Source organism: Lissotriton helveticus, chromosome 7 (assembly GCF_964261635.1).
Source record: "Lissotriton helveticus chromosome 7, aLisHel1.1, whole genome shotgun sequence".
Taxonomy (NCBI): domain Eukaryota; kingdom Metazoa; phylum Chordata; class Amphibia; order Caudata; family Salamandridae; genus Lissotriton; species Lissotriton helveticus.
This window is the reverse complement of record NC_136068.1, coordinates 891253682-891280076: the sequence shown is the minus strand read 5'-3', so window position 1 is coordinate 891280076 and position 26395 is coordinate 891253682.

The window sequence follows — 26395 nt, the reverse complement described above, 5'->3', positions numbered from 1 at the left end:
AGTTCGTTTCCGGATCATGGGGAGGTGTCATCTAGGTCCTGGATATCTTTACACCGTGTTAAGTTAGCATGGGCTCATTACCGGTTTAAACGCCATTTTTCCTTTTTTGCAACTTCTGCACACGACACTTAGTTGTTGCTTTAGCTTTCAACCTAGTAGTTCATCGTGGTTTACATGAGAATAATATGTTATTGCTCTACTATCTGCTTTGCTTGTTAAACTATATCTGTACAGCGAGTGCTGAAGTTTCAAGAACAACACGATACAGAATTGTTATGAGGTCTGATCTCCACGACTTCATACTCATAACATAAGTGCAGCTTCTGCCAATTCTGGGCATGAGGCGGGTTTTATATTGCTTTGCCGAACACACATACACAACAGTTGATGCGGTTCACATGAAGAGAGAGCTGGTGTATGCTGATGTGATTCCTTCAAATCTAAGACACTAAAGTATGGGCACGCCCTAAACCAACACAAACAGACCTTCTTAGCAAATAATATAATATGTGTATTAGGGAGGGTGAGATATAAGCAGCCGCGGGCCTTGGAGGGAGTTACGGTGGGGCAGGGAGGCGGGGAGGGGGAGGGTGGAGCCCTCTCAACCCTGCCCCTCCCCCTCCCCGCCTCCCTGCCCCACCGTAACTCCCTCCACGGCCCGTGGCTGCTTATAAGTGTTGCTAACTCTTATTCATTTACTGCATGTTAACATACTGTCACCATTCGCTTTTTATGTACTAGTAACTATGCTGGTAATTTTGCTACTGATAATATGTGTACTTGTATTATCTAAGATACTACGCCTGAGAAGACGGCATTAGTAAATAAACATTTCAAATACACATGTGTTCTTCTTAACTCCATGTTCTGGTTTCTAAGAAATATATAACGACCGACTGTTCATGAGTTCCACGTATCCTGAGGTACTATAAGTTCATATTCTGGATTGTCTAAACATTGAGAGTTTGTTATATCCAATGTGACACTGTACCTAGCTTGCTAAGGGGTTTTTGATTACTAAGGTGAGTTTTGGGGCACCCTAATTCGCCGAGGTTCCAATCCTCTGTCCACAGTTCTGTGTGAGAACAGAAACCCTGCGACAGGGGCACCCCCGACCCTTGCTGGAGCTTCATCACACTTGCGATACAACTCCAGCAATGCGCCACCTTTACGGCACAGATACATCACGCATCTGTGCTGTTTTTGCCCCATGATGCGCCGCATTGTAAATGCAGCACACCATAGGTGACGGAACAGCGGCACAGAATGACTAACACATCCCTGGTGATGCGCCAGTCATCATAAATCTATCCCTATGCTTCTTATCTTGTTAGAGATGAACCGCCATATGTATCATCAAAGTTTTTTGCATTTCCTAAATAGCGAACTTTAAGGAATAAATAGCGATTCTTTACCATTCCTAGTTTGCGATGAGCTATTTGCTAATTACAAATTACCCATTCATTTCCTTCATTTCCATAGGGCGGTTGGCCTCACTTTTAGCTCGAACGGCTGAATGGATTTCCACGAAACTTGGCAAAATTGTAGGGACTGGTAGCCCGATGTGCCTTTGCTATGTCTCAAGATATATGCTCCAGTGGTTTTTACGAAAATTAACTTTGAAAAATATATATTGGGCTACATTGGCCTATATATATGTTGGAGCCCAAATGTAGCCCAATGTAGCCCAATGAAGCCCAATGAAGCCCAATGTAGCCCAATGTAGCCCAAAGATGGCCGCCAGAGACAAAAAAAACAAATGTAGCCCAAATATCAGCCAGATGTAGCCCAACTATAGCCCAGTGACAGAATGACCAATCAGCTTCGCAAACCTCCGTTACGCGAAGCGGAGCGCTGTTACAGATATATATCTTTTTTTGAACGTTAATTTCTCAAAATCCACTGGAGCACACATATTGAGACCTAGCAAAGGCACATCGGGCTACCAGTCCCTAATATTTTACCAAGTTTCGTGCAAATCCATTCAGCCGTTCGATTATTATTATTATTATTTTTTTTTGCCCCGCGGGGCCCTTTTAAAACCTCCACATCAAACCTAGGGGGTCAGCGAGGATCTACTATGCCCCCTTATGGTCATTTGCCCCTTCGCTTTGGCCTCCTCTTGTCTCTCGATCCTACCAAGAGACAAGATGGCGGCCGCTACGGACTGTTTGGAATGTTTACAGACGCCGGAGAACCAATCAGCTTCGCTTCACAAAGCTCCGTTGCGCCAAAAGTACGCGTACTGGAGCGCTGCCCGGTCCGCTGTTACAGATATATATCTTTTTTTAAACGTTAATTTCTCAAAATCCACTGTAGCACATATATTGAGACCTACAAAAGGCACATCGGGCTACCAGTCCCTACAATTTTGCCAAGTTTCGTGCAAATCCATTCAGCCGTTCGGGCTAAAAGTGAGGCCAACCGCCCTATGGAAAACTCAATGTTAAAAACACGTTTTGGGACCCCCCTTTTTTCTCGACCCCCCCTGGACGAACCCCCCCCCAATTTTCAGGGGCTGCTCAGAAACACAATGTGCCATTTTCCTGAAAATTTCAGCCAATTCTGTCCACAAACGCCAAAGTTATTTGACATAGAATTTTCAAAAATCCCATAGAGAAAAAATCCTAACTATATATACCTACTGGCGACCGCCAGTAGGTAATATATATAATATATATTATATATTTATATACATATATGAATATATACATATATATATTTTTTATGCTATCCGAGTCCCATGAAATGTTGGTGAAATCTGCAGTTTTTTATTAATCATGACCTGGGGGGTACCTCTGGGTCCCCCTCACAGGGAATAGAGGGCAGGGTATCCCTACCGTGCCCACTTATAAATGATATTTTTGTACTTCAGATCAAGGAGCCTTATGTCAAACAATCAGAGCGCTCGCTCCCATGTGAGCGAATTGGCTCAAGGGAAAAAAGCTCCCTGGGCCAAGCAGAACACTCTATTTTTAAACTGGTGCTCCCGCGAGACAGTTATCGGAGTCCCTCGGACTCAACGGTCCAGATATACCAATATTTTTGTACCTTCATGTTTTTTAAACTACTGAATGGATTTACATCAAATAAAATAAATGCCCCCTTCCAGAGCTGATGTTGGCCCCAGGGACACCATCCCCGTGGCCCTATGTATTTATTAAGGGGAGGAGGTGAGCAGCTCTCCTCTCTGAGCCTTGTTAGGCCTTCAGTATCCCATCCCCCAGGGCTTAAATCAAAATGAAAGGGGAGGTGACCCTGCGGCCCTCTCCTGAGACTAAGGAGAACCCGGGTACCCCATTACCCAGGACCGGCTCAGCGACTGTGTCCCAGGTAGTCCACCCTGGGACATAACAGTCTGCCTGCTCGCACTAGCGCAGGCAGGCAGGGAAACATATGTTTGCTCCTGTCTTGTGGGAGAATTTTAAATTCTCCCGTCAAATGGGAGCAAACATGTAAGTCTCCTTCCAGCTGGCAGGATATTTGAAGATGCTCCCACTGGCAGGGAGCATGCTTGTGTTCTGTTTCTCTGCCTGCACTGATAGGGGACACATTCTGCTCTTGTTCGAAGAGAGCAAGCATAAATATCTGCTCCCTCTTGATGGAAACAATGCCTGCTCCCGCACCTTGCTGGGGCTGCAGGGCCCAGAGGCTCCGTAGCTCCCAAAATGTATGTGGATGTCCGAGGTGGACAATGGAGCACCCATCTCTGGCTCCAATAGATGGAGTCCCTGGGGTGTGAGAAGGCCCAATGAGGGGGCTGTATGGCCCCTCCCCTTTTAAATTAGATCTGGCCCTGGGGATGGGGTCCCCTGACCCTAATGAGGCTGAGACAAGGAGGTTGCACAGCCTCTTTCCCTTTTTAAGTGTATTTGGCCCTGGGGGCCTAATAAAGCTCAGTTAGGTGGGCTGTGTGGCCCCCCTCACCTCTTTTATGAAATTCAGCCCTGGGGGATAGGCTCCTCAACAACTAAAAAGGATTTGCGGGCATCATGGCTCCGTCCCATTTTCTATCTAATTCGGCCTCAGGGCTCAACTCCCTGGGCCTAATTTGATTGGTAATTGGCCGGTCCCTCAGGCCCATGAATGCTTGGCGAGGGTGGGCTGCATTGCTGAATGCTCTCTCCCCTCCTGAGGCGGTAGCCAGGAGGTAGCAACTTTACTTTGTTAAGAGTCTTTGTTTTTTGCACTTTCTAAACGTTTTTATTACATTGTCTCCACTTTTAGCTTGATTGTGAAGCTTTTTAAAACTATACGAATATCTACTGTGATCGCCTCCGCTCGAATCAAATAGCGGTGATTTATCTCCCCCTGCCCTGCGCTTGATTTAATAAGCGTTACCTTGCTGTCACTGATTCCCCCGTCACTCGGACCAACTTCAGCCGACTTGGCCGCTGAAACCGCCGAGTCCCGGGCGGGTAAAACAACTTAGAGGCCATCTTACTTGGGGGCAGCGTTAGCACGCTCTTGATTGGCCAGCATAAAAGGGCTACCCAGGAACAGGCTTTTTAATTTGCTGTATGCTCTCTCCCCTCCTGAGGCGGAAGCCGGGAGGTAGCAACTTTACTTTGTTAAGAGTCTTTGTTTTTTGCACTTTCTAAACGTTTTTATTACATCGTCTCCACTTTTAGCTTGATTGTGAAGCTTTTAAAAACGATACGAATATCTACTGTGATCACCTCTGCTCGAATCGAATAGCGGTGATTTATCTCCCCCGCCCTGCGCTTGATTTAATAAGCGTTACCTTGCTGTCACTGATCCCCCCCGTCACTCGGATGAACTTCAGCCGACTTGGGCGCTGAAACCGCCGAGTCCCGGGCGGGTAAAACAACTTAGAGGCCATCTTAGTTGGGGGCAGCGTTAGCACGCTCTTGATTGGCCAGCATAAAAGGGCTCCCCAGGAACAGGCTTTCTAATTTGCTGTATGCTCTCTCCCCTCCTGAGGCGGAAGCCGGGAGGTAGCAACTTTACTTTGTTAAGAGTCTTTGTTTTTTGCACTTTCTAAACGTTTTTATTACATCGTCTCCACTTTTAGCTTGATTGTGAAGCTTTTAAAAACGATACGAATATCTACTGTGATCACCTCCGCTCGAATCTAATAGCGGTGATTTATCTCCCCTGCCCTGCGCTTGATTTAATAAGCGTTACCTTGCTGTCACTGATCCCCCCCGTCACTCGGACCAACTTCAGCCGAATTGGGCGCTGAAACCGCATAGTCCCGGGCGGGTAAAACAACTTAGCGGCCATCTTAGTTGGGGGCAGCGTTAGCATGCTCTTGATTGGCCAGCATAAAAGGGCTCCACAGGAACAGGCTTTCTAATTTGCTGTATGCTCTCTCCCCTCCTGAGGCGGAAGCCGGGAGGTAGCAACTTTACTTTGTTAAGAGTCTTTGTTTTTTGCACTTTCTAAACGTTTTTATTACATCGTCTCCACTTTTAGCTTGATTGTGAAGCTTTTAAAAACGATACAAATATCTACTGTGATAACCTCCGCTCGAATCGAATAGCGGTGATTTATCTCCCCTGCCCTGCGCTTGATTTAATAAGCGTTACCTTGCTGTCACTGATCCCCCCGTCACTCGGACCAACTTCAGCCGACTTGGGCTCTGAAACCGGCGAGTCCCGGGCGGGTAAAACAACTTAGCGGCCATCTTAGTTGGGGGCAGCGTTAGCACGCTCTTGATTGGCCAGCATAAAAGGGCTCCCCAGGAACAGGCTTTCTAATTTGCTGTATGCTCTCTCCCCTCCTGAGGCGGAAGCCGGGAGGTAGCAACTTTACTTTGTTAAGAGTCTTTGTTTTTTGCACTTTCTAAATGTTTTTATTACATTGTCTCCACTTTTAGCTTGATTGTGAAGCTTTTTAAAACTATACAAATATTTACTGTGATCACCTCCGCTCGAATCGAATAGCGGTGATTTATCTCCCCCTGCCCTGCGCTTGATTTATTAACCGTTACCTTGCTGTCACTGATCCCCCCTGTCACTCGGACCAACTTCAGCCAACTTGGGCGCTGAAACCGCCGAGTCCCGGGCGGGTAAAACCACTTAGCGGCCGTCTTATTTGGGGGCAGCGTTAGCACGCTCTTGATTGGCCAGCATAAAAGGGAGAGGCCTGTTTCCGCGTAGCGGGCGCGAATTGCGGACGCGCCGGACCTGCGCCGGAGTCAGGCCTGTCCACGCCTGGACGGGCCTAGGGACTAGGGACTGGGACTATGGATCCTGCTCAGGCCTCAGTCACTCCATTCCACCACGGTACTACTACCATCTACACTGGTGAGGAATTAAAACGGCTCAATTATCGCTCCTCTGTACAGTGCACTGCATGTATACTGCCGGCTCATGACTTTAAATGCACTCACTGCGGCTTCTTTAAGGACCGGATGTCTATGTGCAACCAAATGAAACTATTACATAAAAGGGGTAAACCTAGGGGTAGACCTAGGAGTGTTAAATCGCCCTCTTTCTGCACAAAACTGCAGCTGTGGAGGATAAACAGTAGATCACTTCCTAAACACAAGAATAATATCTACGATTTCATAGTTGATGAAAAACCTGATGCCGTGTTCCTTACGGAAACTTGGCTTCATGAGAGCTCGGGGCCTGATATTGCCATGGCGACTCCTGATGGCTATAAAATGGTCAGGAAGGACAGAGACACCGGTAAAGGAGGTAGCATCGCGATAATCTTTAAATCAAATTATGTATGTACCCTCGATGCTTTCCCTATGCTTGGATGTGAAGCTGGATATTTTAAACTCGCTACCAGCTCCCAGTTCACTTTGTCAGGTCTTTTGATTTACCGTCCTCCTGGAAACGTGAATGCCTGGATGACATCTTTTGCTGACACCATTGCTCCTCTATCCCTGAAGGCGGCCAATTTTACCATTCTTGGCGACCTGAATCTCCACCTGGAAGATGATCAATGTAATGTTAGCAAACTGTTTCTATCCGAATTAGAAGCTCTAAACATTCTGTTACGCAACTCCGGGCAAACACACTCTGCTGGGCATTTATTGGACCCTGTTCTCTCTAACCTCCAATTTGAATGTTCTCTTCCTGCCCGCCCCCTGGAATGGTCAGATCACTATGCTGTACATTTTGCCCTATCTCGGACTAAAGCCCCGATTAGTGACAAAAGCCGTAAGGACGTGTTTATACGTCGGTGGAACAAACTTGACACAACCGACCTTAATACGCGCTTGATGGATACCCTTCCTAACATCGACACGTCCACATCTGTATTGAACACTGCAGTTTCCAAATGGTTGAGCTCTACTATTGATGACGTTCTCCCCCTAACACCTAAGAATTCCACATCCCACCGACCTCCTGCACCCTGGTTTTCTGAAGACCTAAAGTGCATGAGATCCAATTGTAAGACCTTCGAAAGGAAATGGAGACGTTCTTATTCCGCTTCTCGTAAAGTGGCCTATAAGGAAGCCCTTAGGGATTACCACCATCAATGCAAAATGGCCAGAGCCGCCCATGTTTCCAATATAGTTACCAATGCCCAAAATTGTCCACACACCCTTTTTTCCGTTGTGAAGAAATTAGCTGGAGCAGATTTGGCACCGACTCCCCCTGCCCTAGATGAGACCCAATGCAATTCTATTGCAAAATTTTTCATATCCAAAGTAGAGCGTATCCACAAAACATTAAGTTCCTCTACATCTAATGATGCGCCTCTGATTGAGCCAGCACTGATTCCAGATCACTTACCCTTCGCAATGGCTAAACTTACAAACTGGTCACCCTTCGATGATGCCTCCTTCTTTTTGTGCCTGAACAGTATCAAATCTGGCTCCCCACGGGATCCGGTACCAGCCAAAATTTTAAAACTTCTTGAACCTGGCCCACGTCGTCTGTTAATGCAACTTCTCAACTCTTCACTATCTGAGTCCCACGTCCCACAGGAGTGGAAGCATGCAATGATTATTCCTTTACTGAAAAAGGCGGGAGCTGATGTTGCCAACTTGTCTAACTTCAGACCAATTTCATTGCTGCCCATTCTATCTAAGATTCTGGAAAGGCATATTAACACACAATTAACCAATCTTGTGGAGAGCTCAGGATTTTTACATCCGTCCCAGTCAGGCTTTAGAGCGCATCAGTCGACCGAAACCACACTTCTAGGAGTCACCGAGAGTCTGCGACACAATGTCGATCGCAGAGAAACATCCGCCCTTATTCTTCTCGATCTGAGCGCGGCGTTCGACACTGTGTCTCATTCCATCCTTCTTGCGACTCTTCGGTCCCTGGGTGTAGAGGGTGCTGCCTTAGCCTGGATAGCCTCCTTTTTAAGAGATCGCACTTTTCAGGTTTTTTCTGCCTCTGCTTCTTCTATAATTTGCCCATCTGCTCACGGTGTTCCCCAAGGGTCTATACTTAGTCCCTTATTATTTATTATTTATGTAAGACCCTTAGCTACTATTGTGGAGGAAGCCGGTCTTACTTTGTACTCTTACGCCGACGATACACAAATCATTTTCTCTCTTTCTAATAAAGAGTGTAACAATACCTCTGCTTTGAAAGAAGGTCTGATTTGTGTCTCTGAGTGAATGAAGAGCAATTTCTTGAAACTTAACGGTGACAAGACCGAGGTTGTGATACTAGGCAGGGGTAAGGATCTCTGGGGCCCCCACCACTGGCCCAATGATATGAGACCACCCCGCAGCATCTCGGGTTCCTCATTGATGAGAATCTTACAATGAGACAGCAGGCTGTGAAGGTGGCCTCTATTTGTTTTGCCACCCTGAGATGGCTTAAAAAAATCCTGTGGATGTTGCCCCCTTCGACACAAAGAACGGTCGTCCAGGCGTTGGTTGTCTCCCGCCTGGACTACGGCAACGCTCTATACCTTGGAGCCGACCTGACAACCATAAAAAAACTTCAGGATGTTCAGAACGCTGATGCTAGGCTGCTCTACAACGTTCCCAGGAAAACATCTGCCTCTCTGGCACTCCGTGACCTTCACTGGCTCAAAATCCCAAATAAAAATAAATTCAAAGCACTTTGTCATGTTTTTAAAATCAAGCAAGGCTCAGCTCCTAAATATCTTCAGGGCCTTATCCAGGCCTATAAGCCTAGCCGAACCCTGAGATCATCAGGGAATGGTGATTTCTCCGTTCCCAGCTTTAGGCTAGCAAAAATAGGAGGCCGGTCTTTTGCCCATTTGGGTCCTACATTTTGGAACACTCTTCCTGTGACCCTAAAGACAGAAACTAATCTCTTGCGTTTCCGCAAGGGACTTAAAACTTGGCTCTTCCAACAGTAATCTGTAGCCTCTCTTCAGCAAAACCAGCATACAAGTTGTTCTTCTCTAGTCTGTCCCTGAGCGCCGGGAAACCCACTGCGGGTAGCTGTGCGCATTATAAGTTTAAATAAATAAATAAATCCTCAAAATTATGGAATTTATCCCTAGTATATGGAGTCTCCAGGGCCTCTCCTTTAAAAAAAAATACCCTGGAGAATGGGGTACTAGTGGCTCAATGGTTAACCATTGCGTGGATTCTCTGCCTGCAGGGTGGTTGGTCACACTACAGCCACTCACAGCACAAGTCCATGCACAGCGTGGGGTTGGTTGTTGGCCCTAAAGCCAACCCCATCCTGCGCATGATCAAAGGCTGCCTGTTGGAGGGCTTTGACTGCAGGCCTGGCCAACTCCCTGCTGTGCACAACCAAAGGCCATGTACGACGGGGGTTCCTTTTCCGTATAATAACAAAATATTACTTTAAGTAAAAAAAACTAGAAATTAATTTAAAAAACATAATGAGAAATTATTATATTTTACTTTAAATTTAAAAAACCTTAGACACTCAGTGAAAAAAACAGAGGTTAATGTGACGCTATTGTTTGGTGAACATAACAGTGCTAACATAACGTCTTGAACAAAACAAAAAACACAGAAATGTGCCAGCTATGATTAGCAGAGCTAGCTATGACTTGCACCCACGCCATTCACTGATTATGACTTCACATATTACATCACTCATCTCATATTCTATGACATCATTTATGATATCACTGATGACATCTCAAATGACATCACTAATGAGATCATCCAAGCATCTTTTGCACAGATTGCTCTATATACGTGTATAACATGAAAGCTACAAAAGTAAGTACAAAATAGCTCCGAATAATATGAAGCATCATTAATACTATCATGCATACGACCCCCATTTGTGAAGCAAGCCTGTGTTAAGTGCAACATTGACCAAAATCTGCAGCCCCATGCACTAAATATTATCTCACATATTACATCACTTGCCTGTTTGGAAGGTGTGACACCTCATATAGTAAATACTGGTGCGAGAAAAGGGTACCCCGACTCAAAATTCAACTCCATAGGTTGCAGCTCACAATAAAATAGACATCCTCTTGAATCCCTAAAGACCTCAAACTCTCGACACTCACAAACCAGCCGTGTGTCACTGTAATAACATATATTATTGACTGAGAAAGGTCTCTTTCTAGCAGATGTATGCGGAGTGCTGGACATGGGAGTCTGCATCCAGGTGTCATGTAATCACATAATCATCATATGCAGCTTTTGAAGTCACTATACTGAATACTGCTTCGAAGATCTCTCACATAGTCCCTGTACAATTCACAGCAGGCCAGGCAGAACCCAAGGTGTTGTTTCCCCGCCCGATTAAGCGTGGCGTTGAGGTTGCTCGATGAGAATGCCGCTATTTTTTATTTCTCAAAGATCGCATCGATAGCTGGTCTTCATTTACTCCATTGAACTGCACTTTCCCTCACTTACGGAGGAATCGGCTCATTTTGTTTTTGTTATTTCACTCCTAAAAGCCAATTTCGATATCCATTGCTTCTAATGGGTAGCAAATTGAATGGCTCAATTCTGTCAACTTCAGGCTCTCTTTTATTAGAACACAACAAATTCCACAATTCGAGGTATAATACGTGGGATTATTTCACAAAAGGTCGAGTCAAGGTGCAAAGTGTTTTAATTTTCACAGCACCTGTGCTAAACATTCATTAGCTCATTACTCACAACATGAATACACACATATTAAACACAATTTCAATAAGCCCAAAGAGGGGGGAGGGAAAGGGAAGTGCAAGGGGGAAAAAAAAAAAAAAAAAAAAAATTAACATTTCTTGCTAGTTAGACATCACTATTTCAAAAAACATATTTTCAATTACGTGTGACCATATTTGGAAAATCACAAGAGAGAATACACAGATCCCCAAGCGTGGGGTCTACAACAGTGTGTAAGAAAACAACATCATATTTTGTTTTGTTTTTTGTTTTTTATACAGAATCTCCTATTTGGCTGTATACATTAGACCATTCCGTAGGAGTTCAAATCAGTAGAGAAGTCTACGTTTCGACCCTAGATTGTAGGACAGTGTATCCTTACTAGGCGGGTCTTCGTCAGGACGTGAGGGAAGGGGAGGAGTGTAGGGCTGTTCCTGAAGGTGAAAATAGAAAAGACTGATCAGGAGTCATATAAATTCCTGGTAACACATAGTTCTGGCCAAAGCCGGGCGGAGTGGTGGATCGTTAAAAAATCAGCGGTACCTCTACAGCATTGCTGTGTAGGATCAAGGTGCGTGTATCAATACATTGAAGTTGGGTCCATACAAATCATGGTTCAGCAATGGATCCGCGATGACATGGTAACGCTGAAATGCGAGTCAGCGTCTGTTGTGGTCAGGGTCCAATTTTACAATGCAAAGTCTCTGATTAGAGGGAACCTTACAGCAAGTAATCAATTGCGGTCGGAGGGTTTTCTTAAAGGGCGGCGGTGTGCGCGAGTCCAAATTCCACCATTTGATCCGAAGTGTTTTTCTCCATGCGCGCGTGTATGCAGCAGCGTCTCATCTCAGTCAAGAAGAATCAGGATTCTTCTTGACTGAGATGAGACGCTGCTGCATACACGCGCGCACACCGCCGCCCTTTAAGAAAACCCTCCGACCGCAATTGATTACTTGCTGTAAGGTTCCCTCTAATCAGAGACTTTGCATTGTAAAATTGGACCCTGACCACAACAGACGCTGACTCGCATTTCAGCGTTACCATGTCATCGCGGATCCATTGCTGAACCATGATTTGTATGGACCCAACTTCAATGTATTGATACACGCACCTTGATCCTACACAGCAACGCTGTAGAGGTACCGCTGATTTTTTAACGATCCACCACTCCGCCCGGCTTTGGCCAGAACTATGTGTTACCAGGAATTTATATGACTCCTGATCAGTCTTTTCTATTTTCACCTTCAGGAACAGCCCTACACTCCTCCCCTTCCCTCACGTCCTGACGAAGACCCGCCTAGTAAGGATACACTGTCCTACAATCTAGGGTCGAAACGTAGACTTCTCTACTGATTTGAACTCCTACGGAATGGTCTAATGTATACAGCCAAATAGGAGATTCTGTATAAAAAACAAAAAACAAAACAAAATATGATGTTGTTTTCTTACACACTGTTGTAGACCCCATGCTTGGGGATCTGTGTATTCTCTCTTGTGATTTTCCAAATATGGTCACACGTAATTGAAAATATGTTTTTTGAAATAGTGATGTCTAACTAGCAAGAAATGTTAATTTTTTTTTTTTTTTTTTCCCCTTGCACTTCCCTTTCCCTCCCCCCTCTTTGGGCTTATTGAAATTGTGTTTAATATGTGTGTATTCATGTTGTGAGTAATGAGCTAATGAATGTTTAGCACAGGTGCTGTGAAAATTAAAACACTTTGCACCTTGACTCGACCTTTTGTGAAATAATCCCACGTATTATACCTCGAATTGTGGAATTTGTTGTGTTTTGTCTGGGACCCCTTTTTTCCTATACCGAATAAATACCCAGGTCCCACTGACTATATGGGTTCAACCCCAATATTTACTAAAATCTCTTTTATTAGAAACAGGCTATGTGCCAGCGATGAACCTTTCAAAGAAGTGCCGAACAAATCATAGATTTTCTTTTAACAAATATTAAGATTGCAAGCTCCCAAAAAATGAGACTGTAACACCTGTTATAAAAGATTAACATTACCAAACAGCTTCGAACGTGGCAAAAATAACATTGCATTGATTCTTTGAGAGAGCGGATGAAGATCGTTTTACATAGCTAAAAACGAAACAGTTTTGCAGCTTATTGGTCATATATTATTGATAGCAAATACATTCATTTAAAATTTGAAAGGAGATGTTTTAGAAATGCGATTTATGGTAGGCAAGGACAAGCGCCTAAGCCAGGCAGAAACCACCCCTCTAGTCAGGGCAAGGGAGTTATACACCAAAGATAACCCCTGCTCACCCGATTATTAGCTTGGCACAAGCAGTCAGGCTTATCCCAGAGGCAATGTGTAAAGCGTTTGCGCAACACACACACACAGCAGCGGCACACCAGGCACACCACAAAAGAAACTCCACACAAGGTTACATCAAAAATAGCCTTTGCATTGTCCATAAAACACATTAGAATGCAACAACATATATATACTGTGCCAACTGGCACTAGGTATTACTTTACTGGGGATTATATACATTATAGGGCCAATCCGGCCGCTGTCATAACCATTAGAAAGCACAGCTAGCAAAGCAGTCCTTAACTACTGGTAAAACACTTTACTCATCATAAACACATTAGGCATACACGCTGGGCATAAACACAGTATGCATCATCACATTAGGATTAACGCCTTAAGTGTGGCGGCAATTCCGCCGCAGTGCGGGCGTTCTAATGAGTGGGCAGGGCTGCGTCGACCGTTGCCCGACGGGAGCACGGAAGGGGATAAACACATTATGCATAATCATTGGGTATAAACACATTATGAATCACATTAGGTATACATCATACTCAGCAATGTGTTATTCTCAAGCACATCATGCCCCTCTTAGGCATAAACATTATTACTGCACATTACACTGGCGGAGTGCACACATTATGTACACATCTCATCCACTGCCTACTTCCATCAGGGTGCAGTATAACATATTGCATCCCTTCAACAGGGTGTCAGTGATAACCCTGGTCCCCTGTATGCAGTAGGGAATTTTTGTGCCCCCACCAGGCCACTGCCTCAACCAAATAGGCACCTGGACCGTATCTTGGTAATTCCTTGTGGGTGCCAATAAATGTCTCTGGTGCCCCCTACCATGAGTAAGGGATGGGGGTACAGCTCACCCTATCTCCTACACTGGAGACTGCCCTGGTAATGAGGGAGGGGCGGCCAAATTACAGCACTCCGAGGCGGTGAAGCCACTTTCAAGGAACACAATACACGCCTTACTCCGCACCCTGTCTATGCCTGACTCATGCAGGCAACTGCCAGGTGGTTGTGGGTATCCCGGCCCTTCGCGCTAGCAACCCTACAAGTGTTGCAGCCCTACAGAGCATCACCCTCCCCCCACGAGGGAGGTCTCACTGTTACAATCCTGGTGAGGCATCAAAGATGTGCAGCCAATGCGGCCGGTCTGCTCGGACATAGGGAGCGCGGAACTCTGATGCGGTGAGGCCAACCTGCACTCCGGGCCCTGCCCTATTCAATCAATCCTCTTTGATGATGCCGTGCTCCCACACCACTGGGGCCGCAATGCAGGAGGATCTCTTTCAGGTGACGTTGCCGAAACCGGAGCGAAGTCTCCGGTAGCTCCACTGTCTGTAGCCCTGCCCCCTCTGTGACGTGGGCAACCTGACCGGAATTCCTTATTGCTTGCTTCCCCGTGTGTGGCAGCCTGGGGTCCCGTAGTAGAGCCTAGCTGCAGAAAGTTAGCGATGATGCAAGAACACGTGAGGGAGAGCACTTCGGTCGCTCAGCTCTCCCCTCCTGTTACCTGGCCACAAAGAAGTGTGCGGCACTGCCCACTCTGCAGGGCAATGGAAAGCTCTTCTCCCTGGCAGCGCAGAGCGGGCCACTTCGTGGGCAGCAGAATTTATAGCTCTCACCCAGCGTGGTCTTAGAGCAATGTAAAATAAAGTGGCTTAGCCTGTCGCCACCATGGAGACGAGTCATAGAGCATAGGTAACGCTCACAAGCACTGTTTCCTTCAGCATAGAGAAGCCTTCCTGGGACATCACTGGGGTACATCAGCAATGTGTGCACAGGCTGGCCAGCCTACACGCAAAAGTCCAGATGGCGGTTCCTCCTGGCAGTCCTCTGGCCCAGTGCAGTCCATCCAGTTTCAAGTAAGCACATTGCAGCCCTTTCACAGGGTCACAGCCCCAATACATATACTCCTTAGTGTTTTTGATCTCCCCCTGCCACAGTGCTCTGCCCCGGTCCAAACCAGTTCTGGGTGCACTCACACCTTTTTTATAAAGGTGCACCACCACCCCCTTTGTCAGTTTAGGCCCTGGCCCTAGAAACACCACAGGGGGGGCGGAGACAGCATTGTAGCAGGCAGGCACAGTCCCATTCAGTCCCAGGTGCTACTCCTCCCACCACTCCAAATGCAGATTGGCCTATTCAGCATAGTGCTGACTCACCCAGCCCTTGTCGCTCCAGAGCCAGACATGCAATACACATCAGGCAGGCACAAAGACACATAGCACACAGAAATGCCCACTTTTAAAAGAGGCATTTCTGAAATAGTGATAATAAATCTGCGAACACCATTGCACAGCATTTATTACTACTATTCCAAACAGTACTATCTAGATGTAGGGTTCAGAGAAGACAGGAAGTTTGGCGCTCAAGCAGGTTTGCGTTGTGTCTAAAGGGCTTGAGTGTGTACGGTGCTACCAGGTCAGGAGAAATACCCTGTAACCCCCGTAAACATGTGAGTTGAGGAACCCACACTAATAATGAGAACACACGTAATGTAGGATAAAACAATGGTTGAAAAAGTCTTGTATTGTACCAATATCTATGGTCGACACCAGAATGTTATTCAAATGAATTTAATGATAAAAAACACGAATAGCAACCAGCCAACATGTGTTTCGTCACATGAGGGGATTATTCAGTGACTTCTTCAGGGCTGGGGAAGATACAAAACAGCGAGTAAAATAATGCGAAGTGGTCGAAAAGTATACAAATGTGGAGAGCGGTGGATCCGAATCACCAGTACTACATGGAAACCTTACACAAAAGTGCGAGAAGATGAATATAAAAAGTGACTTGATATGTGGGCAGGTACTGTGGTTTGAAATTAGTGACAGTGTAAGGGAGGGAAAAATGGGAAACAAAATAGTGACATGATCCTAGCAAGTGGTTTTGTATCTTCCCCAGCCCTGGAGAAGTCATGGGATAGCTCCCTCATGTGATGAAACACGTGCTGGCTGGTTGCTTTTCGTGTGTTTCATCATTAAATTCATTTGAATAACATTCTGGTGTCGACCATAGATATTGGTACAATACAAGACTTTTTCAACCATTGTTTTATCCTACATTACGTGTTGTACTAACTATAACTCACGCGCCCGCAATCCACTGCTGATGATGTCACATATTACATCATTCATGACATGGTCAGTGACATCACTGTTGACATCACTGATGTCATCTCAAATGACACCACTGATGACATCATTGATGCCATTATCCATGTGACAAGCTGATACACCTGATCATACAGTACCGTAATCTTTTAACACAAATTATAAAATGTGAAGTACCATATTTGAAACATTGACACACCAGTACAAGTTTCTAAAAACCCACTCAGTGATTCCTACATCTACACACACATCTAAACACTTACCTATAGATTAACTCATACATGCTAACAAAGATCAATAGAACACTATTAAATATACTTATATACCTATATCAACATTACACACCAGCACATATCCTATTCCTTTATGCAGACATCCTACTCACTTATGCAAACAATAGATCATAGTTAGATTTACTTAGCTATACACTTATACAAACACCACTTTATTTATTCATATAGATAGTAACTCATAATTAGTGTGTTATAAAATCAGTATTACAAGCATACAGTTATCCATACATCACTCATACAATCACTGAGTATTATGTATACTTATTTATATACAATAACTGTCACATACACTGCCTTTTATATTTTTAGTTTGTTGGACATATATCATTGAGAAATATATTTACTCATCACCACAACCATAAAGAGATTTACTCACCCAAACAACTGTTTCCACATACAGTCTTAACCCCATATACTTACTAAATCAACTATTTATACATCTTTCCACAGTCTCACATGTCCCACCTAACCACACACACATTCATTCACCATCCCATACAAATACTCACTTAACTAATTAATAACTAAAGCAGACTTTCACATAGGTAGTAACCAACTTATGTAGTAGTTTACACAACAAGAGATAGAGTGATACAGGTATTCATATAGTTTAATCACTATCTCATATATTCAGTGAGACACTTAAAATTCCTCACTTAGACAGTCAATCACATTGGTACTAAATCCTCCATTCACACACTTATACATCCACTCAGTCTTCAAGGCAGATTGCTATATATATATAATACATATTTAAATAACAAACCAACCCACATTCACTGGATGATATCATCAGTGATGTCATCAGTGGTGTCATTTGAGATGTCATCAGTGATGTCAACAGTGATGTCACTGACCATGTCATGAATGATGTAATATGTGACATCATCAGCAGTGGATTGCGGGCGCGCAAGTTAAAGTTAGTACAACTAACTATAACGGGGGAATTTCAATGGTTTTATACGAGTGAAATGTCCAGCTAACTATAACACCCCTGAAACCTATGTTTTTTTCAGTGAATTTCTAAGGTTTTTTTAAATGCTAATTCCTAACTATAACTTATCTGAAACCTATGTGTTTTTCAGTGAATTTTAAAGGTTTTTTAAATGCGAATTCCTAACTATATAACATGTCTGAAACCTATGTTTTTTTCAGTAAATTTCAAAGGTTTTTTTAAATGCTAATTCCTAACTATAAAATGTCTGAAACCAATGGTTTTTTCAGTGAATTTCAAAGATTTTTTAAATGCTACCCACAATTTTAAATATCTTTTTTTATATATTCCAACTAAATTTTTTAAATCTTTTTATTTTTAGATGTTATTTTTTAAATTACACATTTTTGTAATGATTTTTTTTTACATAAAAATATATATTATACATTGTTCATAATATACTTAAATTATTTTTATTTCTTTTTTCTTTTTTTATGCAGTTGCGCACTGTTATCCTATGGGTGGAAATTAGCTTAGCAGATAAATAATGTTATTGTTACCTTTTCTTACACAGTGGTGGATCCTGTACAGCACTGCTTCATCTCCTCTAAACAGTTGAAAGAATGCAAATGACCAAAGACGCGCGGAAGCCCATGTTTTTTTTAAATATTTTGCTAGAATGCGCAGATTATACGCGCACCCCGAAAAAAAAATAGGGGCCCAGGAAGACCTTGTGGGACCCCCTGAGGTGACCTATATGATCAGGGTGTGTCTACCCTCCACTTTTCATGTTTTAAACACACATTTCACACCCTTCTTCAGCCTCCTTTGTACCGAGTCATAACATGGCTGCAAACAGTTTTTAGTTTTGAATATTGGCAACCACTTAACAGCCAATTCGCCTTCAGCGCGTGATCGGAAGGGTGCGCTTATCGTACGATGACAATAAGCGGAGTATACGTATTCAATTTTTTATGGGAAGTGAGCCGCGTGGCCCCCTCCCGTGCCCAATTCCGGGGCATGGCTAATTATATATTATTATTTTATGGAGGAGGGCTGCAAAGTCCTCCTCCTGAAGCCACTTCGAGACCACAGGTACATCCGATCTCCATCTATGTATGTACCCCGTAGGAGTTGCCTTCACTTTGCACATGCATGTTTGTGGTAGCACATGCGTGTTAAAGTTACGCATGTGCCCAATACGTCCCACCGTCTGGCTATGTACCCCTAACATATTTCATTTTATTTGTGCATGCTCAATTACAACATGCCCAATCATAGCTCTCACACCCAGTGACATCATGCTCAACCAATCGTCCTTCTGCAAAGCATTTATAAGCTGCCAACCTTCTTGAACTTTTCCTATTCCGCAGTCACAGCCATTGAGAGTGTTCGTATCCACTTCTTAGTAGGTGAGCAATTTTTAAAGAGTAATTAAATTAATTAATCTGAACAATCTTTAAATACCGCGTAAATGCAAATTTATGTTCGATTTGGCAATACTGTTTTTAAGCACGCTTTCCTGGTTTTTTATATCGTTAAAGTTAACTTCATAACTTTAGTTTCTGTGCAAATCACTTAATCCTGGTGCGTTTGTTTAATTTGCCAAGCTCCACGTGGCCGCTCCTGCAGCAGTGTGCTACATGCTGTTCAAGTGAATGCAATGAAGTTGTTCTCGTGTAAGTAGTGCGTCACATGTCCCATGAATTCCAAAAGTAATGTTTTCGGCAAAAGTGTATTTTAGCACGGTTTCCAGCTCTTATAACTTAAATATTTTGCCTTGGTAGGCGATGTTTCTGGGCAAATTACCTAATTTGGCCGCATATAATTTTTTAAGTAGTGTGTCACGTGCTCCTTCCTCCCCATGCACTGCACATGTAATTGCTTGATCAATGTTGTATTTTAGCTTGCTCTCCATGTTTTTTAATAACCTTAAACTTAATTTGCCGCCTGTTCTATCTCATTATACAGATATCTCAACCATGAGATGTACTGGTCACCACAAGCTGTCCTGCCCATATACTATACCACGTGGTAGTGTACAACTCGACACACCAGATCCACTGACTGCTCTTCATATGTTATCAGCCAAAAATTGCAATAGATATAAAGTGAGTGACGAATCTCGGCCTAACATTTGTATAATGCAATGCTATTTCCAATTTTGCTTGCCAATTATAACCTCTGATAATTACTTTTCTTCCCCAATCCTATTGAGAACAAATGTTTTGATGTACATTTAAATTAATCTTGGACATATGTACAACATATACATTTTAACTCTTTTTTCAGTTTGCAGAATGTTTGTTGCAGAGGTTGAAGAAAACTATATCCTCCTGTTACAGCTCATTACACCAATGTCTCAAATATGGCATTTACTAGTTGTCCGAAGCCATGCACATTCACAAATTTTTAACGGACAACATTAAGGTAAATACTCACAATAGGACTACTCGACGAAGTTAAAAAGTAACTCATATAAGTACTTGAGGGGTTTTCGGTGGCAGATAATGTCAAATTCACACTTCTATGAATGAGTCTGTTACAGGGTGGATCTCTGTATAACTAATGGATGATTAGGTTTTAGGATGGCATACAGAGCTCCCAACCTTCTTACTTTTTTCTCAAAGAGTTCCAAATTGGGGACGAATATTAGGCTGTGCAGTAGAGGTTGACGGTGTTGCTCCACTGGTACTTGGGCCTTCTCATGAAGCAGGAGGAGCCTCTCAATCTCCTTAACTCTGCCCTTGCAAAGTTGACCGGATTCTTAGTCTGCAAGTGCTTCCGCATACTCGCAGTTTCACACCAGTCCTCTTTATTGGGGTCTACTCTTGAAAGCAGTCCTGCATATGTGGCAAGTAACTTTTCTTACCTTCACCTTTTTAAAGACTTGTGAAAATTAAATTTAAAACATTCAATACATTCGGTGTCACTATGCATTTTGTGAAATGCTTTATTAAAAATATGCAGAAAATGTTCCCTTTAATTGTTGTTAACATCTTTACAAAACAATTTGAAAGGAGAAAGTAGGAGATTAATAACAGAGGTACGACGTTATATCTCAAACTGCAAAAATTGATAAAAAGGGTGGACCAAAGTCTGCATGTACAATGCCAGTGGAAGCGTTTCAGGCACACTGGAAACATTTAAAAATATATATATTGTCAAGTGTTACTTTAGCTTGTAATGTTTGACCTCATTTAGTCACATCAATCTAATTGTAAACACTAATTTTCTTTTTTGTTTTGCAGATTAACTACAATACTTCTTTTGGACTCCATATTATATGTTGTTTAATATATTGTTTTGTTAGTTATAGTTCTAGTTATTTATTGTATTGTTATCTTTTAGTTATAGTTCCAGTTATTGTTTTTTTTTTCTCATTTACCACCATAGTTTCAGGTGAGGCCGCAGGTGGGGTTACGACATGCTGTCTCAGTTGTATACAACTGGCAGGGATTAAGTAAGATGGACTGCCGGCATCCCTCAGCAATTGTGCCTCCTCCAGAGGCAAACACCAAGAAACCATTAAGAAATAAAAAAATCCAGTGGAAATTACAGCCAATTGGAACCGGGCTTACAACCGGAAAGCAGCTTTACAAGTAGCGCAAACCACAGTAGCGTTATCATCAGACCCGGGGAAAAAATAAAAAATAAAACCCGGATATCTCAGTGCTCCCAGGCCAGCAGATACCAGAATGCCCTTTTACTTTGACTGCCGGCCCTAGCCAGATCTAGCCTGGAGACTTGCAAGACTGAAGCATACCAATCATTAAGAGATGGAGGTAAAGGATCTTTCCATTTTTTGCAGATCTCCCTTCTGGCCAGTAAGATCGAATAAAACAACAGACTTTTTGCCGGGCTCTGGACCCCATCCAAAATCCCAAAGATCACGAGAGGGACTACCTGAAAGCCCAGTGATACAGTGAGAGTGTTACTAATCGCATCCCAAAATGGAGCAAGGCAGGGACATTCAAAGAACATATGGGCATCCGAGGAAGCTACCAGACCACACTTAGCGCAAGCTACTGCCTTCCCTACAGAGAATTTTGAAAGTCTAAGAGGGGAATAATATGCTCTGTGTAGGGTATAAAGATGGTTTCTACGTAGCCATGCAGGCTTAATGATGTCCCATAAAAGCTTACATGAAGAGGTCCAAAGGTCTTGCAGATTGGTCAGACCATTCTCTAATCACTTTTAGTCTTTCGAGTTTTTCTCCTGCTAGATTGAACCCTGTGACATGTACTAAGCGTATGTCCAGACCTTTTCATCTATTATCTAGTGAAGCGTTACTCCAGGCTTCGGCACGTTCGCCTTGCACTCTGTCCGGCAGTGTAGAAGTTGACCTACCCCTCTATACTGAGTGGCTTACAACTATACTGGCGGATCTGGTGCCTGAGAAAGCTGCCAAACCTGGAAATAAACGTGCTTCTGCTCCTTGGTTCTCATCCAAGCTTAAAGAAGCCCGTCAAAGCTGCAAGAGAGCAGAAAGAATCTGGAGAAAAGATTATAACCCTCGTGAGAGAGAAAAATTTAAAGACCTGACCAGATCTTACCATAAGATGATCTGGAGTGAAAAAAAAACCTACTTTGAACGTCGGATAGATGATTCGGTTAACTCCTGCAAGGAGCTTTTTAATATTGTCAGAGACTTCACCTCTCCGTCGCTGGCCAAGTCTGCTCAGGGTCATTCCAAATCTTGGCTGAATGAATTAGCTCATTATTTTGTTGACAAAATAATTACCATTCAAGCCGACCTTGCAACTTTTTCTAAGCAGTTTCGGGTAGTTGATCCGGATGCTATTTCTTTTGTGAATCCCACTCTCTGGGAATTTCCGCAGTTAAGCCTTGCCTCTTCATTAGACTACTTGACAGGCTTGAAATCGGGCTCCCCTTTAGATCCCTGCCCGGTCTCTTGTCTTAATAAAATAGCCTCTGTGCTAAATAGTCCTATCAACTCCATGCTAAATTCCTCTTTTTCTTCTGGCATTGTTCCACAGGCTTGGAAGAGTGCGCTTATTCTTCCACTAATTAAAAAACCAACTCTGGATCCCATCATACACGCCAACTATAGGCCTATTTCTCTCCTCCCTGCTCTGGCAAAGGTGGCGGAAAGGCATGTGCACCGATCCATCTCAGATTTCATCGAGAATAACAACATGTTGCACAGTACTCAATCTGGGTTTCGTGCGAATTACAGCACAGAAACCGCTTTACTGGAAGTCACCACCGCCATTAGAGAGGTCTTAGACTTGGGAGGCAAGGCCATGTTGGTTTTGTTAGACTTGTCGGCGGCGTTTGACACCGTTTCCCATGACACTCTCCTAATTCGACTCTGGGATTGTGGTCTTAGGGGGACGGTGTGGAACTGGCTTAGGTCATTTCTAGCCAACCGCCGGCAAACGATCTGGGCGCCACCTCACTCCGCAGCTATGTCAGTCCTGGAAGTGGGGGTCCCTCAGGGGTCTATTCTTAGCCCCCTGCTTTTTAACATCTTTATGGCCCCCCTTGCAGAGGTTGCGGAGTCGTTTGGCGCTCAGATCGTGTCTTACGCTGATGACACCCAGCTCTTGTTCACCCAGAACAAGAATGAGATATTTGATGGGGCACGTATCAGAGGCTGTTTAGAAGCAGTCTTTGATTGGTTCAAGAGACACGGCCTGAAATGCAACTCCGATAAATCGGAGCTGCTTTTTTTTGGGTGTGTCTCTGAACCAAATTGGAAAAGTTGGTGGCCTCAGGATCTTTTCCCTCCTACCAATGCTAGTACCAGGGTTAAAAATCTTGGTATCATTGTGGACAATGAGTTGACTTTTGGACCCCAAATAGCCAGTCTTGCAGGGAAATGCTTCGGTATCCTGAGGATGCTCAGGAAATTTCTTCCTTTGATTTCCGTGAATCATCGCAGGGTTATCGTTCAAGCACTGGTAGGGTCTCGCTTGGACTATGTAAATGCCCTTTATTTAGGTCTTCCTAAATACTTGGTAAGGAGACTTCAGGTTGTGCAAAATTCAGCTGCACGGGCCATTTATGGTCTTCCTAGACGAGCGAGTACTTCTAACCTGCTTAAGGAATTGCACTGGCTCCCTATAGCCAAAAGGGTGCTGTTCAAGAGCCTGACTCTAACTTATAAGGCTCTGCACGACCTGGGCCCCAGGTATATTAGTAAACGGCTCGCTCTGTACAAACCGAGCAGAGCTCTTCGCTCTGCCTCCCTGCTCAAATTGTGCGTCCCATCCATCAAACGCACTCGTCAAGGGGGGCGCTCGTTTCACTACCTGGCTCCATGTGCCTGGAATGAATTGCCTTTTGATCTGAGACAGGCCCCTAGTCTGATGTCTTTTAGAAAAGCATTAAAAACCTGGCTGTTTAGCTAGGAATTGTGAAGTCTTTTTATTCCCAGTTATGTTTTCTTTCCAATAAAGGTCCTCTTCGCCAAAGCGCCGGGACACTCCTTTGTGAGTAGCCGTTGCGCTATAGAAGAACCCAATTAACATAACATAACATAACAGATTGCAACCAACAAGGAGGGAACCCCACAGCAGGTCTGGTCGCCAAAACTCGCCATCCGCTTCTTCCAGGATGAGATTATACCACAGGGAAATCTCCTTCTTGACAGGTGGATTGTCTACTAGTCGGGATATTAGCTGACTGTGACCACTAAGTGGGAACTTATTCTCTCGAGAGGGTAAGGAGATATAAGAATGGGTCCAGCTAGCAATTTGCATGTATTTAAACCTGGCAAAATTTGGGCCGATTTTATTCTTAAGAAGATCCCAAGAGAGCAAGTCACCTTCCAAAAAAAGGTCACCCCAAACTTCCAGACCTGCTTCTTTTAATGGAACAGCCAGACTCTCTCCCAACCAGACGGGGCATTCAGGAAGACCCCAAAGAGGTGTCCTACTGCCAAAGTACCCCAACTTCATAGCTTTCGTTAGTTCCGACCAAGTTTTGGCCATCCCCTGCAAGACCTTTAATTTAATTTTCTTTAAAAACTTGGGGTTTCCGAATTTAAACAAGAAGCCTGACTGACTAACTCCTTCCCCTTTAAGCAGAGCTGAATACAAGGTCCCAACCCCAGAGACAGAAGGCATCTTTAACAGCATTCGGGCATGGGACAGCTGAAACGCCCATGCATAGATTTGCAGATCTGGAGCTGCCAACCCATCCTTCTCCCTGCGTCACCTAAGTTTCTTCCAAGCAATCCTTGGAAGATGCTTGTCTCAAATAAAGGATGTAATTTCCGCCGGTAATTTTATTAACAAAGATGAGTCAAAATGTAACGGGATGGTATTAAATAAAAAATAAACTTTAGGTAAAATTGACATTTTAATCAAATTAACTCTACCTATTAAAGATAGAGGAAGTTGAGCCCATGCTTGCAATAGTTTACGACAATCTTTTGCAACAGCAGAGAAATTTGCTGTAGCAATTTGATTAATGTCTTTCACGATATTAAATACCGAGATAACGCATGCTGGACCAGCCAGTATACTAGTGTCCCTCTCATCATCGTTCCAAACAATCATCTCGGTTTTTGCAGCATTAATCTCGTACCCTGAGACTCGCCCAAATTCCGAAGCAGCTTTTAAAACTGCAGAAAGTGCAGTGTGGACCTCAGATGAAAAGATTAGGACATCGTCCGCATACAGGGCCACTTTCCTCTCCCATCCCCTATAGATAAAAGGTTTGATATTGATATCCTCCCTCAATTGTTGAGCAAAGGGTTCAATATATAGATCAAATAGGAGAGGGGAGAGTGGGCAGCCCTGGTGCGTCCCCCTTGAGATGTTAAAGGGATCCGATAGGTCTCCATTAACCAGAACGCGAGCAGTGGGGCTCTGATATAGAAGACTGACAGCCCGACGGAAGCCCCCACCAATGTTAAACTTGGCCAAGGCCCCCGACAGGTATAACCAATTTACCATGTTGAAGGCCTTGGTTGCATCCAATGTGAGAGCGGCCAGAGGAAGGGCCTCGCCGATGCCATATCGATGGCCCCTATCAGGTCGTACAAATGACGCCCCTTTACGAATCCCTCCTGGTCGTGGTGTAGGACATCAGGGGCCACCAAGGCCAGCCTCTTTGTGAGAACTGTAGCAAAGATTTTGTAATCTACGTTCAGAATTGAAATTGGCCTATAAGACCCACAGGCAGCAGCTGGCTTCCCCGGTTTCAAAATCAGGGTAATTGAGGCATTATCCAAGGATGCGGGGGGACGCTGACCACCCAGTAGGATTTGATTGAACAAGATAGTAAGAAAGGAAACTATTTCTAGTTCCAGGGCTCTATAAATTTCGGCTGGGAGCCCATCGGGTCCTGCAGCCTTCCCTTTCTTACCATTTTGGATAAATATCCTAACCTCTTCCTCAGAGATATCACTATCCAAAAATAATCTCTGCTCGGCAGAGAGTGCCGGGAGAGAGATTCCACTCAAGCAACCCTCAATCAGCTCTGGATCAATTTTATTATCCTCATGGAATGGAATGGAATGGGTTTTTATATAGCGCGATAGCTACCCACAGGCGTCCTAGCGCTTTAGCAGAATACAGGTGGGTGAAGCGGGTCGAAGTTATCTGCTGAAGAAAAAGGTTTTCAGTTTTTTTCGGAAGAGCAGGATGTTGGGCTCTGAGCGGATAGAGAGTGGAAGGGAGTTCCAGAACCTGGCCGCGTTAGTTGAGAACATTCGTCCTCCACTTCTTTCTCTTTTGAATCTGGGATTGATGACTTGGAAGGCGAGGGTCGACCTCAG